The 9,067-nt window shown below is 36.7% G+C and overlaps 1 pseudogene; it reads left to right on the top strand.

The window, feature by feature from the left end:
* Nucleotides 1–7,645: 7,645 nt before the first annotated feature.
* Nucleotides 7,646–8,663, top strand: LOC118995687 (ribosome biogenesis protein BRX1 homolog; annotated as a pseudogene).
* Nucleotides 8,664–9,067: the final 404 nt, after the last annotated feature.

Raw genomic sequence — 9,067 nt, 5'->3', positions numbered from 1 at the left:
GAAAAGGGAGGAGTTGGGTAATGTCAGACCCTGATTCAGATAGTCTCTGGACTGGTTGGAAAGTAGGGCTGTGTGAAAAGCTGTGCACTTGTTAAGAATGGTGGGCACCAGCTGTGTAAGGAACTCTACAGCAGCAGCTGTCTCCCCACAAGGGTGATTTGAGCTGTGTGTGCCCAGAGACTGAGTGGTTAAGTGAAACTGTGTACCTGAGCTAGTCCCACCCTGTACTCCCAGAGGTTGAGTGGCTGAGTGAAACAGCGTGTTCAAGCTTGAATTACACTGCACCCCAAAGACTTAGTGGCTGATTTGAGCCTGGTAGCTCACAGAGGACCTGGGCCAGAGGCTGGGCTACTGTGAATATTGCAGCCCAGACCTGGTCCCCAACCTCTCAAAACCACTGGAAGGGAAAAAAGCAAAGCCCAGCCTCCCTTTCCAGTGGCATCCAGGAAGACCAACAGAACTTGCTGAATGGGTTTAAAGTCATCAGGAGGCTTATTTTTTCTTTCCTCTATCTTTTTGTCTCCACCCAAGTGACAATAAGGTAAGGGACAATAAGATATTCAGTTATGAAGGTTACAGAGACAGATCCAAAGGTGGAGCACAATGCTAACCCCCGAAACTAAGTAACTGAGACAACTGTCACATTGGTATGCCATAAAGCTGGCATTTTATTGTTTATGTGTAATATTATTTTTTCATTATTTTATCATTTTTATTTTATTAGCTTTATAAATTTCTCTTCTATACATTTAGTTTTACTCATTTTATTTCTCTGTTTAATTGCATTAATTGACTGTTTTTTCTTATTCCCTGTCTTTTTAAAAATATATTTTATTGATTATGCCATTACAGTTGTTCTAATTCCCCCCTTCATTTCCCTCCACCCTGAATACCCTCTTCCCCACCATCCCCCCCTTTAGTTTATGTCCACATGTCTCAAGTTCTTTAGATTCTATATTTCCCCTACTATTCTTGCCCTCCCCCCTATCTATTTTCTACCTACTGTCTATGCTACTTATTTTCTGTACCTTCTCCCCCCTTCTCCTCCTCCCACTCCCCTGTTGCTAACCCTCCATGTGATCTTCATTTCTATGGTTCCACTCCTGATCTAGCTATCCTCTTAGTTTGCTTTTGTTTTAGGTGTGGTTGTTAATAACTGTGAGTTTGCTGTCCTTTCACTGTTCATATTTTTATCTTCTTCTTCTTAGATAAGTCCCTTTAACATTTCATATAATAAGGGCTTGGTGACGATGAACTCCTTGAATTTGATCTTATCTGAAAAGCACTTTATCTGTCCTTCCATTCTAAATGAAAGCTTTGCTGGATAGAGCAATCTTGGATGTAGGTCTTTGAATTTCATGACTTGGAATACTTCTTTCCAGCCCCTTCTTGCCTGTGCGGTGTCTTTTGAGAAATCAGCTGACAGTCTGATGGGAACTCCTTTGTAGGTGACTGACCCCTTATCTCTTGCTGTTTCTAGGATTCTATCCTTCATTTTAATCTTGGCTAATGTAATTATGATGTGCCTTGGTGTGTTCCTCCTTGGGTCCAACTTCTTTGGGACTCTCTGAGCTTCCTGGATTTCCTGGAAGTCTATTTCCTTTGCCAGACTAGGGAATTTCTTCTTTATTATTTGTTCAAATAAGTTTTCCACTTGTGGCTATTTCTTTTCCCCTTCTGGTATCCCTATAATTTGAATGTTGGGGTGTTTAAAGATGTCCAGGAGGTTCCTAAGCCTCTCCTCATTTTTTTGAATTCTTAATTCTTCATATTTTTCTGTTTGGTCATTTTTTTCTTCCTTCTGGTCCACTCCCTTGATTTGAGTACCAGGTTTTTTTTTCTATCACTATTGGTTTCCTGTGCATTTCCCTTCATTTCTATTAGTTTAGCCTTCATTTGTTCCTCTAATTTGTGACTAAAATCGACCAGTTCTGTGAGCATCCTGATCACCAGTATTTTGATCATCTGATAGGTTGGCTATTTCTCGATCACTTAGAGTTATTGGCTCTGGGGTTTTAAGTTCCTCTTGAGCCATATTTTGTACTGTTCATGCCTGTTACATATGAGGAGCAGAGCTGTAGGTGTTCACCAGGGTGGGCTGACCTAGTTGCTGGGTTGTGTGACTGTATGTGGGGGCGGGGTCCAAGCATGGCAATGGCAGTCCCCTCTGCTGCTTCCCACCACTGGGGCGTGCACCGGTCTATCTCACTGCTCGCTCCTCCACTGGTTTATCTGCGCACGAATGTGTGACCGCGGTCAGCCTGCCGCCTTGAATCCTCACTGGGTTTGCCTGTTGCAGCCCTACACCTGAGATCCATCCATAGCTGCCTGCACACCTGGGACGGGAGATCTTTCCTGCCCAACCCCATTCCACTGCTGGCTCTGCCCCTCTTACCAGTCTGGATGCGTGGTTCGTTGTTGTCAGACTTCCCTATATTTCGTTCAATTTTCTGTGTTCTGGCTACATTTTTGTTACTGAAACTTTGTTGACTTTAAACTTGGTTGTGAGAGGAGGCACAGTGTTTACACCTATGCCTCCATCTTGGTGGAAGTCTCTCTTATTCTCTCTTTACTGTATTTTAATTTTTCTTTTTTCACTTCGCTGGTATTCCAATAACACACTACTCTTTAATGTGTACTTTCTATGCTGCCTATCCAAATCATGTATTTCTTGTCATATTGTTTTTTCAGTACTATTGTAAATAATTATTGTTCCATACAACTGTACATACTACACAGCAACCCTTCGTGATCTTAGCCCACTTTACTTTATTATTGAGCATTATTATTGTTATGGTTAAATCTATTCTATCTCACACTATGCCTACTTTCTATCCTTTACTCTCACTATATCTCATCATCTAATGTTGCATAAGCACTCTGTTTTCTGGATTCATTTACAATCATCCTCACCTCTAACAAGAGTCTTATCTCTCACCTTTCATAAAAAGTGGCTAGTTGGATAAAATATCACAGTTAATGCTATACTTATCCAAAGAATCTACTATCTCTTCTCTGCTTGCTGGTATTTTAAATCCCATAAAATACTATCCCATTGTCTTAACCCATTTTGCCTACCCTCTACCACTGATTACATACAACAATAGGTGGGAGGTGCAAATATCAGTATACCTGCTGGAGAAGAGAACCCACCAACAAAACAACCACAAAATGCAAGTACAACAAGAGAGCCCACACAAACAGAAGAAAGAGCAAACCTTGAGTGTTCAGACAAAAAGATAAAAAAGACCACACCACTGAACTCCATAGAATTCCTACCATAGAAGTTCACCCTACAAAGATAGCTAGCAAAGCGAGAAATCAGGAAGTTCAGACACAAACACAAAAAGTCACCTAAAATGGGGGACAAAGAAAAACCTGCAATCAAAAGGAATGGAACACTCCCCACTAAAAGAGCTAAAAAAAATGGAGGTAAGCAAATGATCAGATATAGAATTCAAAATAATGGTTATAAAGATGCTCAAGAAACTCACAGAAAACAAGGAACTGAGTGAGACCTACAAAAGTATGAAAAAGGAAGGAGAAACTATAAACAAAAACCAAGAAGAAATGAAAAATAAAAGCTCAGAAAAAAAATACACACTAGAAGGAATTACAAGCAGGCTGGATGAAGCAGAGAATTGAATCAGCAAGCTGGAGGACAAGGTAGAAAAAAACACCCAGAAAGAGAAAAGGAAAAGAGGCTCAGAAAGAATGAAGAGGTGCTAACAGAGCTGCAAGACAACATGAAATATAATAATATCTATATACTAGGGATACCAGAAGGAGAAGAAGAGCAAGGTATAGAAAACCTGATTGAAAAAGTAATGATGGAAAACTTTCCTAATTTGATGAGAGAAAAACTCACACAAATCCAGGAAACACAGAGTTCCAATCAAGAGGAATCCAAAGAGGCCCAATTCAAGACACATCATAATTAAAAAGGCAAAATTCCAAAATAAAGAAAGAATCTTAAAGGCAGCAAGGGAAAAAGAGGAAGTAGCATACAAGTGAGCCCCGGTAAAACTAGCAGCAGACTTCTTAATGGAAACATTCCAAGACAGAAGGGAATGGAAAGAAATATATCAAGAAATGAAAACCAAAGCCCTGCAGTCAAGATTACTCTATCCAGCAAGGCCCTTAATTAAAATGGAAGGCCAAATAAAGAACTTTCTGAACAACAGAAGTCTAAAAGCAAGTACCTCCACCAAACCAGCTCTGCAAGTGATGCTAAAGGGACTACTCTAAGAAAAGGAAGAAAAAGAACAAGAGAGAGAGGAACACAGGTGCTACAAAAATGACAGTGAATAAGTACTTATCAATAACAACTGTAAATATAAATGTATTCAATGCTCCAATCAAAAGACATAGAATAGCTGAATGTATAAGAAAGCCTGACCCACACATATGCTGCCTCCAAGAGACCCACCTCAGGACAAAAGACCTACACAGACTGAAAGTTAAGAGCTGGAAACTAATATTCCAAGCAAATGGGCAAGAAAAGAAAATTAGGGTAGCAATGCTCATATCAGACAAAATAGACTCTAAAAAAAGGACCATAAAAAGAGACCCAGGAAAACTCCCAAACTTTTTTTATGAATCTAGCATCATCCTAATTGTCTTTATCTGGTGACCAGATAAAGGCACAACAAAATAATATTGGTCTGAAAATATTGGTCTGAAAACATCAGACCAATATTGCTGATGAATATAGATGCTAAAACCCTTGACAAAATATTTGTAATACATTAAAAAGATCATACACCATGGCCAAGTATGATTCATCCCAGGGTGCAGGGATAGTACATTTTTCACAAATCAATAAACATAATACATAAACATCACATAAAAAAAGCAAAGACAAAAATTGCATGATCATATCAATAGATGCAGAAAAAGCATTTGTTAACTTACAATACCCATTTATTATTAAAACACTCAGCCAAGTTGAAATAGAGGGAACATTCCTCAACCTAATAAAGGCCATATATGAGAGACCTACAGCCAATATCATACTCAATGGGCAGAAACTACAAACTTTCCCACTAAGATCAGGAACAAGATAAGTTGTCCTCTTCCACTATTTCTGTTCAACATAGTATTGAAAGTGCTAGTCACAGAAAGCAGACAAGAAAAGGAAACAAATGACATCCATATTGAAAAAGAAGAAATAAAACTGTTATTGTTTGCAGATGACATAATAGTATACAAAGATAATCCTATAGACTTCACCAAAAAAATGCTCGACCTAATAAATGAATTTGGAAAAACTGCAGGATACAAAGTCAATATTCAGATATCAAAGGTATTTTTGTACACCAACAATGAAATATCAAAAACAGAAATCATAAAAAAATACCATTAGATACAGCAACAAGAAAAATAAAATACCTTGTAATAAACCTAATCAAGGAGGTAAAAGACCTATAGTCAGAAAACTACACAGCACGGAAGAAAAAAATTAAGGAAGACCCCCCAAAATGGAAGCATATACCATGTTCATGGATCAGAAGAATTAATATCACCAAAATGTCCATACCACCCAAAGCAATTTATAGATTGAATGAAATACCTATTAAAGTACCAATGGCATATGTCACAGATATAGAACAAACACTTCAAAAATTGATACGGAACCATAAATGACCTCTAAAACACTGCAGCAATTTTGACAAAGAAGAATAAAGTAGGAGGGATCACAATACATAATATCAAAACATATTACATGGACACTATAGTCAAAACAGTCTGGTACTGGCACACGAACTGACACACAGGTCAATGGAACAGAATATAAAGTCCAGAAACAAACCCAGACTCCATGGTCAATTAATGTTTGAGAAAGTAAGAAGAAGTATAAAATGGATTAAAAATAGCCTCCTCAACAAATAGTCTTTGGGGGTCTGGGCAGCTACAGACAAAACTATGAAACTTCACCACCAACTTACACCATACACAAAAATAAACTCAAGATAGATAAAAGATTAAATAGAAGTCATGACACCATAAAGTTCTAGAGGAGAACACAGGCAGAAAAATCTTGTATATTTCAAGTAGCAATATTTTCACTAATATATTCCCTAGAGAAAGTGACATAAAGGAAAGAATAAACAAATGGGACTTCATTAAAGTAAAAAGATCTTGCACAGCTAAATAAAACATTAGCAAAATGAAAAGAAACCAAGCGAATGTGAAAATATATTTGCTAATGATACCTTAGACAAGGATTTGATCTTCAAAATATATAAAGAACTCACAGGACTCCAGTCTAAGAAGACAAACAACACAATTTAAAAAATGGTCAAAGGACTTGAACAGACACTTCTCCAAGGAGGACATGCAGAGGATCCAAAGACACGTGAAAAGATGCTCAATATCACTAGCTATCAGAGAGATGCAAATTAAAACCACAGAGATACCACTTTACACCAGTCAGAATGGCTATCATAAACAAAGCAACAAACAACAAATGTTGGAGAGGTTGTGGGGAAAAGGGGACCCTAATTCACTGTTGGTGGGATTGCAGACTGGTGCAACCACTATGGATAACAGTATGGAATTTTCTAAGAAAACTAAAAATAGATCTGCCTTTTGACCCAGCAATTCCACTACTAGGATTATATTCTAAGAACCCTGAAACACCAATCCAAAAGAACCTATGCACCTCAATGTTCATAGCAGCACAATTTACAATACCCAAGTGTTGGAAGCAACCTAGGTGCCCATCAATAAATGAATGAATCAAAAAACTATGGTACATTTACACAGTGGAATCCTATGCAGCAGAAAGAAAGAAGGAGCTCCTATCCTTTGCAATAGCATGGATGGAACTGGAGAGCATTATGCTAAGTGAAATAAGCCAGGTGGCAAAAGACAAATACCATATGATCCCACCTTTAACTGGAACCTAATCAACAAAAGGAAAAAGCAGACAAAATATAACCAAAGACATTAAAATTAAGAACAAACTGACAGTAACCAGAGGGGAGAGGGATGGGGATAATTGAGGAGGAAGGGTGAAGGGTTTACAGGAACAACTATAAAGGACATATGGACAAAACAAGGGGGACTCAAATGAGAGAAGGGAGGTGGGGATGGCTGGGATTGTGGGGAGGGGTTGGGGGGGAAGGCCGAAAACTGTACTTGAACAACAATAAAATTCACAAGTATTTAATAATATATATATATATATATATATATATATATATGTTGAAGTAAAATATTATTGGTGTAAATAATATTTACACCAATAATATTTGTAAATATTGCTGTAAAAATATGGAATAGGTATATCATAGTTTACATACACAGATTATGCTATCAATCAAAATAGACATAATATTATTACACTGACAATATAGATATACTACATAAAATGTGATACTTCAGGAAAAAAGAGTCATTTCATAATTATTAAGTACTCAATTAATTAGGAAGATACAGTACTTATAAAAGTATACACATACAACAGAGTCTTAAAGTACATAAATAAGAAACTGATGAAATTTAATTGGAGATTTCAACTCCTTATTCTTAATAATTGGCAAAATAACTAGAAGTATAATCAGCAAGAAGATGAAATATGTATTATTAATCAATTTGACCTAATCTACGTATAAACATCACCAGAAATCACTGAGGCAAGATGGCAGCCACCAAGAGCAAACCCAGCGTGGAGGCTCGGTGATTCAAGCAAAGAGACAAAAAAACAAACAAAAAGATGGCAGGCTGCCACCTAAGCAGCTGGACTCTATAGAGGAGGTGAAGGAGAAAGATAGAGACCAACCCTATCCAAGCTCTTGTTTACAATGGTAAATGGAAAAATAAAGAATGGAGGATCATCTTTTCCTCCAAGGGAATATATTTTACAGGAAGGCATTGAATACAAAACTTAAGAATGTTGATGCCTCATTCTAAAGTATATCCTAAATGGATCATAAAAATAAGTTATTTGTGATGATGGGCTTTGTAAAATGAAAAACAGCAGTAAATGTATCTATTTTGAAGTCAAGAAGAAATGAAATCTCTACATGTGGCTTTAAATTTCACCTCACGAACCATTTGCAAAATTACTACTTCAAAGTATTTTCATAGTCTTGCCCAAGTGACGATAACTGGAAACTGTTCGAAAGGCTCTCAGGTCATTTTGTTTTTTGGCCTTGCTTTTGATGAATTACCACATTATGCTTTTTCAGAAGAATCCTTAGTTCAGATCTTTAGCACACCAGGTATCATTCCAAAACCAATCATTTGTGGACCACGTTTTTATTTTCACAGTTTTGGATAATTGTGAATGGTTGCAGAACTCTGAGATCATAGAAGATGTTGCTCTTGTAGAATAGGTCCTTGTTTTGTCTTAAATCTCACAAAGATTTCCCACTGGAGATTTTGAGGAACAACTTTATATGAAGAGCCTTCCTACCAGTCACCAAAAATGCGCTGGTGGGTCATAAGACACATCACAGCTGCAAAATTCAAAGAAAAACAGCAACTTACAGTGGCACAGATACTAAGAAAAAATGAACCAAAAGCTATTTGTCCACATGATCCTACTGCACACGTTTTTGTTACACCTGGTGTGAAAGAAACCAATAGAAATACAATGGGTAAAACCAGAGCCAAAAGTTTATCTGAAAGCAAGAAAGAAAAGGGTTTACAAATGACAAATAAAAAAAAAAAAATGAAATGAAGGTAAACAGTGGGAATCCACAATAAATCAATGAATAACTATTTTTCAGTTATTTTATATTTATTTTGTATTTAATGTGTAAGATTTTATTACCCAGGACTATCTTATATCCAATTAGTGTGACATTTAAAAGAAAGAAAAAATTAAGATCTTGAGATTTCATTGGTACCTTTGTTTTTCTAGGTAAGATATCACCAGAACTCAAATAAATTAAATTAAATTAAACTAAACTAAATACACCACTCAACAACTGTAGAATATACATTCATTCAAGCACTCATGGAATATTCTTCAGAATAGATCATATGCTAAGATAAAAAACAAGTCTCAATAAATTTAAATTATTCAAATCATATAAAGTATGCTCTCAGATTACAA

The sequence above is a fragment of the Sturnira hondurensis genome, unplaced genomic scaffold (genome assembly GCF_014824575.4).
Source record: "Sturnira hondurensis isolate 20B ecotype Veracruz unplaced genomic scaffold, ASM1482457v3 Scaffold0010324, whole genome shotgun sequence".
NCBI lineage: Eukaryota > Metazoa > Chordata > Mammalia > Chiroptera > Phyllostomidae > Sturnira > Sturnira hondurensis.
Note: the sequence above shows the minus strand (reverse complement) of the source record. Positions and strands in the feature narration are given on the sequence as shown.